General features: G+C 39.3%; 1 long non-coding RNA gene across 1 annotated transcript; it reads right to left on the bottom strand.

Annotated features, from left to right (window-relative positions):
- Positions 1–1,222: 1,222 nt before the first annotated feature.
- Positions 1,223–7,639, bottom strand: LOC139732296 (uncharacterized). The gene is made up of 4 exons (XR_011711014.1): positions 7,188–7,639; positions 5,258–5,645; positions 3,600–3,737; positions 1,223–3,014 (listed from the first exon to the last, which is right to left on the bottom strand). It is a non-coding gene; the product is annotated as an uncharacterized lncRNA (long non-coding RNA).
- Positions 7,640–10,807: the final 3,168 nt, after the last annotated feature.

Below are 10,807 nucleotides of genomic sequence, written 5' to 3'. Positions count from 1 at the left end.
ATTGCATTGTCAAAACACAATTGGTTTAGGGTTTGAGCATATGCAATTATATCAGTAGAACATCATGTAGGGACCTACCAAAATGTATATTACAATGTATTTTTATATCTATGTGAATGAAAACTGAACATCTTGTTTGAAGCACTTCCAACACATTTGTTTATCAAAATTCACACTTTTTTTTTTTTGGGCCACAAAATATAGATGCAATGAATATTACAAGGGCACAAACTCCATTTACCACAAAAATATTGTCCTCATAATAATGTGATTTGATAGAGTTATCACAAAATTTTGTGCTGAAAAAGTGTCTTCCAAAATGCTGATGGACAATGCTACTGTGTAGGACCTGCTGTGCCACTTGAATGTAACACATGGCATGATATCAGTGATCACATAAATGATGAGGATAATAATCATTATGAAGATGATGATAGTAATAAAAAATTAGCAACAACAACAATAGTAGTAGTAGTAATAATAATAATAGTTAGAGCAATAATGAAATGTGTGAAAGGCCCTTCAGTGATGTACACTGTTGTGCATGACAGCCCTGCTTAAGTTCACTTTAAAACACTGATGCAATATTTTATCGTAACGGAGTAATTGTAGTTTTTCACCTCTGAAACACCTGGGAAACACAGGGGGAAAAAAGACCAAATGAAAAACAAGAGACCCGCGGGTCACGCGCTCACCTGAGTATCGCAATTTCACCTTCCATGCATTCTTGCACACTCTTACCTGAGAACATTGGAAACTTTAGGTCTGCATATGGATCCCTCCCCCCCCCCCCCCCTCAACTCGGGGGGGGGGGGGGGTAGGGGGGGGGGGAGGGGGCAGGCAGTCCTGGATCTGAATCTGCAATTAACAAACTTGGAACTAAAGTCATCAATGTTCAAACTCATGGTATTAACTTTGCTTTATCATTTCTGGTTCTAGAGCAGAAGATTTTAAATATTCCTCAATGTGGGGGGGGGGGGGGGGGGGGGGTGGGCCCCCTAGGGGGCCCCCAAGAGGGACATGGTGCCCATTTGAAGGAATTGAGATTCTATCCCCCTAGGGATGCTACCTGCTAAGTTTGGTCAAAATTCATCTTGAGGTTTTCAAGAAGAAGATGAACATGTACAATTCAGGCTCCATTACAAGTGTTGGACTTCTCCCCAGCCCTCTCCTGGGTCCTAAGGGCGTGGGGGGGGGGGGGGGGGGGGGGGGGGGGAATGAATCCGCCAACCCCATGAAAAAAACTTGAAACTACAGTCATCAATGTACTAACTCATAGTATCATCTAAGCCCTATCATTTCTGGTTCTAGAGAAGATTTTTAAAGGTTCCTTAATTTTAGGGGGTTTGGCCCCCTAGGGACCCCCAGGTGGGCAATGGTGCCCATTTGAACAAATTGAGATCCTATCCCCCTAGGGATGCTACCTACCAAGTTTGGTGAAAATCAGACATGGCGATCTCAAAGTGAAGATGAAAATGTACAATTTAGGCCCCATTAGGACCCCTCCCCACCCCCTCACCTGGGTCCCAAGGGGGGCACCCCTGATTCCCCCATGAACAAACTTGAAACTACAGTCATCAATGTACTTACTCATAGTATCATCTAAGCCCTATCACTTCTGGTTCTAGAGAAGATTTTTAAAGGTTCCTTAATTTTAGGGGGTTTGGCCCCCTAGGAACCCCCCAGGTGGGCAATGGTGCCCATTTGAACAAATTGAGATCCTATCCCCCTAGGGATGCTACCTACCAAGTTTGGTGAAAATCAGACATGGCGATCTCAAAGTGAAGATGAAAATGTACAATTTAGGCCCCATTAGGACTCCTCCCCACCCCCCTCCCCTGGGTCCCAAGGGGGGCACCCCTGATTCCCCCATGAACAAACTTGAAACTACAGTCATCAATGTACTTACTCATAGTATCAATTAAGCCCTATCACTTCTGGTTCTAGAGAAGAAGATTTTTAAAGATTCCTTAATTTTAGGGTGTTTGGGCCCCCCTGGGGCCCCCCAGGTGGGCCATGGTGCCCATTTGAACAAATTGAGATCCTATCCCCCTAGGGATGCTACCTGCCAAGTTTGGTGAAAATCGGTCATGGGGTTCTCGAGAAGAAGATGAAAATGTAAAAAGTTTACGGACGACGGACGACGGACGACGCACGACGGACGCCGGACGAAGAGCGATCGCAATAGCTCACTTGAGCCTTCGGCTCAGGTGAGCTAAAAAAGGACAAAACACTTTGTGCCTGGATATTGCAGCCCTTTCAGTTTCCAGTAACAGTTTAACGCACATGCAGTTTAGGAGTTTACAGGATTTATTTTCCCTACTTGCTACATGGGGCAAGAACAAATTTTCCAGGCAATCAATTCACTGTTTCATTCTGATTCACACATTTGAGTACTAACATGTTTGTTGTTACCTCACAGGAAAGACAGAAATAGAGAGTTCAGAGATATAAATGTAGTGTCATATCAGTTATCACTGCCATCACATGAATGTAGTCTATGATTGGAATTGATGTTATTCATGTTCAATGTGCATTTATCAGAATCCCCAACAATCCTGGTACAAAGGTGCAGCTTTTTCATTACTAACATGTCTTTTGCTATAATACACAATGAAGGCATAAATTGACAGTAGGCCTACAGGAAGAACTGGTGTCAGAGCTATTATCATTGCCATCACTTGGATGCACTCAACATAATTATGATATTGAAGTCATCCAAGTTCAGTTTTCAAACATTTGCCAGCCACAAAGAAGAACATGAGAGGGGATGTCACTGGCTTCATGGAGCTAAGTAGTTGGGAGGGCTGGTTCTGATTGATGAGAGGGGATGTCACTGGATTCACTGAGCTTGGTGGCAGAGAGGGCTGGTTTCCACTGGCGAGATGGATGTCACAGGTCTCACCGAGCTGCGTAGTCTAGAAGAGGCAGTCTTATTTGGCGAGAGGGGGTGTCACTGGCTTCAACAACCTGGATATCTGTGATGGCACTTGGATGTGATGCTAGCTGTTCCACTGCAATAGAGGTCAACAAGCACATTCTATTGATCTCTCATCTAATGACTGAATGTTGGTAATAAAGTAACTACTACACATTTACAATGAAAAATTATTTTACTACTCATATAGACTCAATTAACTATTCAGTAATACACATAGTAAATATTCTCTTTAAAGACTATCATTCAAGCAATGACAAGTTTAGTACTGATGAAAGCAATTATGTTATATGCTGAAAGTCCAATGAAAATAGCTCATTTTATTTATGATATTTACATAAAAATTCCCTAATATGCATGCCAAAGGGACGTCTTCATCATCTACTGTAAAAGTGGAAATTTCTTGCGGTGTTGGTTGAAATTTTCACGCATTTCGCGTAAGCCGAAACTAGCGCGAAAATAAAAGCATGCGAATATTTTTGCTCGCCATTTGTTCAAGTAGTTGATGTCTTGATTCCGCGGAACTATAAACATGCGAAGCTCTTCTTACCCCGCCGACCGCAAAAAATTAGTCGCGCTAAAATATCCACTTTTACAGTAACCTGTATCTCCTTACATCTGCCCAGGCTCTGATAAAATCAATATCTGTCAGCACTCTCACCAGGTTTTGATCCACTTCAATTTGACCCAAGTCCTTTCCTCAGAGTAGCATTTTCCTCCACAACTAACTGGAGAAGGCAACGGCATTCATGAACTTGTCCTTTTTCCATTTCACAGGGGCATCTGGACTGGAGTTCATCTGTATATCAGACACAATGAAAGGCATTAACACGGACTTACAATTAGGATAGTCCCGTTAGTTCTTCACCAATCTGTAAATTTAGTCACAGAACTTGCTATCCCATGTATTTCAGTGTAGAGTCTACCAGGTAGCTTTATCTTGTAGTGCTCACATACATGCAACAGAGAAAACTCCATGAAATATGTTAGAAATAGACTGTCTACTGTAGAACTTAAATAGCAAAAAGGAAAATAAGACCTACAGAGACCCTAGCCAAATTTTTGATGAGTTGAAGGCACATGACGTCGGGATGACCTCAGCCTCTCATTGTGCATCTGGGTAATTCTGTGAAGTTGGGGCACGAAGTGTGACATTTTAGCATAACTCAATACTAATTATGCTATACATGTATTGTTTATAGGCTTTGCAGTTGTATTGAGACCATACATTTTCCTGGAAATTTTGTGCCATTCCGACTCAATTTTGATGAAATTATTAAAACGATATGTAATGGTGTCCTGTAGCATCGTGACGTGTCCATGTAGCATCGTGATAGTAAACATTTGGTCCTAAAAGACAAATTAAGGCAATTAGCTTGACCAAAATTTGATATAATATGCATAATTACTAGATTAGTCAGATAGCTAAATATCTTAACTCTCCTTTCCACAGTTTTACACAAAAAAGGACACCGCATAGCATCGTGATACATTTTGTAATTTTCTTTTAAAATTGAAACTGTGTACAGGAAATTTGAGATACCTGGTATTTAGCTATCTTATTCATACCTTGTAAATATGCATATTGCATCAAATTTTGGTCAAGCTCATTGCCATGATTTATCTCTTTGGACCAAATTTTAAAATATCACGATGCTACGTGGACACGTCACGATGCTCCAGGACACAGTGTTACATATTGTTTAATAACTTCATTAAAATTGAGTCTGAATGGCACAAAATTTCCAGGAAAATGTGTGGCCTCAATGCAAATGTAAAGCCTACAAACAATAAATGTATAGCATAATTGATATTGAGTTATGCTGACATGTATTTTGTCAATATCACGATGCTACATACATGGACACTGCCCCAACTTCATGGAATTACCCATCTACAAAGTAGGCCCTATTTATTTATAATGTTGTGTATACAACCTCATATCGGGCCTATGATGTCTTTCAATCCAGCCACATGCAAGGGATTTGGGGGTCTGTATAATTCCACATACAATCATATAGTAGGCCTATATGTGGCTGCAATGTACAAACTATGTAACTTGTAACCCTAAAAGTAATGATCAAGACAACCATAATCTTATTAACCACTACCACAGCTTTGGGTTAAAAAAAAATGTTATAAGTTAAATTACAGCAAGAATAAGAACAGCATCGTTTGAGAACACAGAGTTATCTATTCAATTTATTGATGTTTTGTGTACTAAATATCAACATTAACTTTCATTTGCAGGTTCAAAACAGTTGTTGGATCTAGGTGTATTAAAATAGTACCAGGTAATTAAAGTTAGTTTGTACAAACCTTTTGTACCAACGGAAGGGCTGGTCTCAATGGGCAAGAGGGGATGTCACTGGCTTCATCAAGCTGGGAGGGCTGGTCTCGACTGATGAGAGGGGACATCACTGGCTTCACCAAGCCGGGTATAGGCTAGCTGGTCGAAACTGACGAGAGGGAATGTCACTGGCTTCATCAAGCTGGTTAGCTAGGAGGGCTGGTCTCAATTGATGAGAGGGGATGTCACTGGCTTCACCGAGCTGGGTAGCTGGTCAAAACTGACGAGAGGGAATTTCACTGGCTTCATCAAGCTGGGTAGCTGGGAGGGCTGGTCTCAACTGACCAGAGGGGCTGTCACTGGCTTCACTGAGCTGCCTAGTCAGGATGGTCCTTGAATGCGATGCTGGCTGTTGCTCTACAAAAGATACCCACAATAATATCTGACAGACCTTTCTCAACAATTAGCACCTACTGTGCTACAAAGCATACACCATTAACCACTACACTATAGAGACTGAGTGAACTGCGCTACAATGCATATACGCCATTAGCCACTTATGTATGTACGCACAATAGATACACTTCAATCAACATTTTTGCAATGCCATGTGTACCGGAGACAATAACAAGGTACTGGTACCTTACCAAACATGTGAATTCACGTTTTTGGTCCGATCATAGCTGTGATGACAACATATACACAGTTGAGTCTCCACAAAGTATTTTGTAAAAACCGAGAGTTACCAGATTCGCTGACACTTTCATTCATTCAGTGTCGTTTCGTAAAATTGGATTTCTCGCCTATCGCCCATTTGTAACAAACGTCAGTTCTGATGAGTGTCGTAACTTTCTTATTTCGACATTTTGAGACCCATAATTTGACATGAAGGTAGAATAGGGCAACATAATCCAGAATACGGTAAAATAGGAATTCGCGTATTTACATGCAAAACACAAATAGCGTGCCATTTCTTACTGTGAACAGCGATTTATGTGTAATAGAGAAGCACATTTCAAAAAGGAGAAATGTTGAGCCAAATTTGGGATGTCATTCATAGGCAAAAAAATTTCCATGTTAACTTATGGTAACTATACACAGCCCAGTTGCTGTACGTAGGTACATAGCGACAGGATTCGCACAGCGTACCGTACTTACAGCGTCTACCACTCCTATAAACTAGTCCGAGGCCCTTTTTCTCTGCCATTATAGCTGTAGCCCGACCACACGCTGTAAGTACACTGTGCGAATCCTGTCGCTACGTACGTACAGCGACTGGGCTGTGTATAGTGTGGTTACCATAACTGGAAATTTTTTGTGCCTATGAATGACATCCCAAATTTGGCTCAACATTTCTCCTTTTTGAAATGTGCTTCTCTATTAATTACACATAAATCGCTGTTCACATTAAGAAATGGCACGCTAATAAAGTGTTTTGCATGTAGATAATACGCGAATTCCTATTTTACCGTATTCTGGATTATGTTGCCCTATTCTACTTTCATGTCATTAAATTATGGGTCTCAAAATACATAGGTCTAAGAATGAGTAAGATACCTACCATACCTCAATTGCATTCTGAATACACCTTTTTGTGAATCTGCATGTAGCCTTTCTCCACATATGTGAGTATTAAAAATCTCAGGCAAACTCTGATAGGCCTAGACTATAAGTAGGTGCCTATATCTTTTAGTTTAATAGAAAAATGTTAGGGTGTGGCATAGGATTAGGACACCTAACAAAATTACTAATCTAGGCCTACTATCAGTATTACTAAATAGTAGGCCAATAGTGTGTGTAGATCCTCTAAGTGACATCTCTATCAATTAATGTTACACTAACATAGTAACAACACTAAACACTGTAACACTAACAGTTGTTATAGGTCCTACTCACACTGAACTAGTATGCATGACTATGAGGTCTTCCGAGTTTCACAAATTTATTACCGTCCAATACCGATCCAGCCGAAGTGAAATGACATCTCTGTCGTTCAGCCCCTTATCTTCTAGTGTCTTGAGGGGAATTGGGACTCTACATTTTATTTTTCTGTCACCATCTCCATACTCTGTCACTGGTTTTCATGGTCTTCCTCTTCTTGGAGACAGATCTCTCGCTCTCCACCTGCGGCTCCATTGTTAGTGTGGATGGTATTTATACGCAGCCAGCAGATCAGAGTTCAAGCGGACCCGTGCCAGCTACAAGCTGCCGGGCGGATCCCGGGAAATGCACCGATAACGCTCGCTAGCCAGTGAACAGGCACCCGGGTTTCGCCTCGCAATAGGGGCGATATCTTGGGCTTGCTTTTCGCCGAGGAGAAGGCAATACATTAACGCTGTGCCAAAATCGGACAAAAGAGGGAGGCAAAAACAACACTTGAACGGAGAGCCTCTAAGCCGACCCCCCGTGATTTTGACGAGCGTTACATGTAACGCTCTTCAAAAAATCATAGATATCTTCATAATGCCGTATTTTTCATCGATTCTTTTTCATTGCTTAGTCCTTTCATAGACATTGGTCCTTGTTTTTGCCTGTTTCACTTCATGAAATAGCACTTTTGCATTTTGGGTTCCAACACTCCTCCCCAGTCCCTTTAAAGGACAAGTTCACCTTCATAAACATTAGGATTTAGAGAATGCAGCAATATTAGTAGAACACGTAAGTGAAAGTTTAAGGAAAATTGGACAATCGATGCAAAAGTTGTGAATTTTTGAAATTTTTGTGTTGGAACTGCTGGACGAGGAGACTACTACAGCTTGTGATGTCATATGAGTACAACAGTATTAAGAAAATGTAAAGAAAATTCGACATATTTTCACTTTTTTCGCACAACAAAAGAGCATTTGACTTGCCTCTTTCTAAAGGCAGGGGGAATAATATTACCCATAACATAATATGTCGGTAACAAGTCAAGGGAATGTGTACTTTTTTCAAAAGATGAAATTTTGTGAAATTCTCTTTATATTTTCCTTATATTGTTCTACGCATGTGACATCGTACACTGCAGTAGTCTTCTCATCCAGGAGTAACTGCACAAAAACTTCAAAAATTCATAACTTTTGAACGGATTGTCGAATTTTCCTCAAACTTTCAATGATGTGTTCTACTAATATTGCTACATTTTCTCAATCCTTATGTTTATGAGAGTGAACTTGTCCTTTAAGTGATGGGCTAGCAAAATGTAGCAAAACTGTGGACAACTTCCAGACAAGATGCAGTAACAGCGGTACCAGTTCTTAAAAAAAGATTACCAAAAAAAAAAAGAAAAAATAGTCCTTTTGGATTTGTATTATCATTTGTTAGATTGTGTCATGCAATAGTTTTGACAGTGTTACAGATTCAGTTCTAAATAGAGTATATTCAGTTTGAAAACTGAAATGTCTTTCTGCACTAATTTGTTCCCCAAAGTTGATGCGATTTTACAAAGCCCAAACCTATTAGAAATAATATATTTGAAACCATGACAACTCCTCCATTCTCTATGTACATCTTTCTTGGTTCTCACTCCAAGACCACTACAAGTATTAAACAAATCAGTTCTTTAACTTTGTGTGCCATGTCACACATTGGACTAAGTTGATGGCTTGCTATCTTGTCACATTTTGCTTCAAAGCACAACTGCACACAAACCGTTTGATAAATCACTATGTGCCACAGTACTTTGAATTTTGAAAGCATCATACCCATAGCTTTGTCTTAAAATTTACATCACAGCAAAGCTTACAATTTTCTGTACAACTTTGCTGTACTGCATTTCTGGGATAAAAGTTACTTTAGTTTTGAAAAACAATGCTTTCAAGCGCTCATATGTTGTGGTCTCAGAATAATACAGCACACAGGAGGTTCATACCATGGCATACGAAGAGTTATGGGTCCAGTTTACCTTTGGGAGCAGTGATTAAAAAAAAAAAAATGTCCAGGATATCACATTTGATGCATACATGTAGGTCAGTTGTATCACAAAACATCCTACCATATAAGATTTTTACAATAAAGCGTAAAATATAAGGAGATATCACTATTTTTCTCATTTAACCATAACTGTAGACGGTTTAGTCTGAAAACATTTTTATTATAACTAGTGTTCTTATTTTGTATATTTAACAATACTTAGCATCGATTATACTGGTTCAAATTTTTACATTGGTATTATGGTTGTTTCTGTCCCTAACTCACATTTTAGAACTATTTTGAAGCACTAATGCTGGGTTTGTGTTTCATCTGCAAATGGTAAATTATACCTTTAAGCTTCCAATATGTTCCCTAATGTCAAAAAGAAGAAGCCAAAACTTCATGTAGGAAAGTTTTCTCTTTGCTGATTGTTCCTCTTCTCATGTGCTTTGTCAGGAAATGTGTCAAATGCATCAATGACACATGCTGCCAGTGTTACGCCGATCACAAGACATTTGACAAGAAATCATACTCTGTGGTTTACCAGCCGAAAGATAAGATATGTGCCAAGAAGAATACTGCAGTGCAGGAGCAATGTGAGGAGACACAGAAATGGAAAGAGAGACGGGTCAACAACGGTGATATTTTCTTCATCAAAGACGTAAGATTACTCATTTTCTTTTCAACCTTTTTCCTGCCTAACACATCAGCTGTAAGATTTCTAGAAATATTCCATGATTATGAATATCAGTGCCGTGTATACTGCAAGGTGATCTAGTTTTCTGTATGGCTTTTTGAATTTTGGCCAAAATTAAGAGCATTTGTTCATTTCATGCCACATTTCATCAATGAAAGTATAGTCAGTGAAACATTTCTTTAGCATCCATTTCAGAAAAGTCTATGGCAACAGATTATGTGCTTGGACACCCACAATGCATTTGCAATGTAATGAAGTAGACTTCCATAGTTTACTCCTCAAATACACATGATAGTGGTGAACAATGTGCTCATTCAAAATAACCTGTCGTCTGTGTGTAATGGTGGTATGATACAAAATAAAGCAGTCTCTTGATAGCAAGGTGTGCTCGATTATCGCAAAGGAAGTAGAGTCTGTCGTACAATGGACTAGCATTGTACTGATACACTATATAACAAATTTTCATCATGATGAGTAATTCCTCTACTAGTCCTAATGAATTTGATATATTGAGAGCAGCCACTGTTTCATGAAATAATGATTACTTGTATTGACATCTCTTTTCTTTTGTCTATATTGTATGTACCAGTATGTGCAATTGATTATGTTGGAAGTTGAGAAAAATAAACTTGTTATTTGAAAAATTAGAATGAATACTTTCAGAAATTTATCAAGAATTACATGTAGCAAACGTTTGCAAAAGTCCTCAAATTTAAACTCACAAACTTTTGCTTTGGTTATGCATTTGAATTCTTATTCAGAGGTCATTGAAAAAAATTATTGCTAAAATGTGACCAGGCTATTTCATTTGCGCTTAACTCGTTTGTCACATCCACCCATGTTATGAAAACCTTCTGCTATAATGCATTATTCACATTGATCAAGATGTTTTTGTATTATCTTGAAGATAGTCCAGTGCTGTGATTATTAATAAATCTATGACTTGACTCTTGTCTCTTTGCCACATGAAGTTGAAAACTGTGGTGGAAAG

The sequence above is a fragment of the Diadema antillarum genome, unplaced genomic scaffold (assembly GCF_040938485.1).
Source record: "Diadema antillarum isolate AM-2024a unplaced genomic scaffold, OU_Dant_1.0 seq00000409_RagTag, whole genome shotgun sequence".
In the NCBI taxonomy this organism is placed as follows: domain Eukaryota; kingdom Metazoa; phylum Echinodermata; class Echinoidea; order Diadematoida; family Diadematidae; genus Diadema; species Diadema antillarum.
The sequence above is the reverse complement of the archived record's forward strand: the minus strand, read 5'-3'. Positions and strand labels throughout refer to the sequence as shown.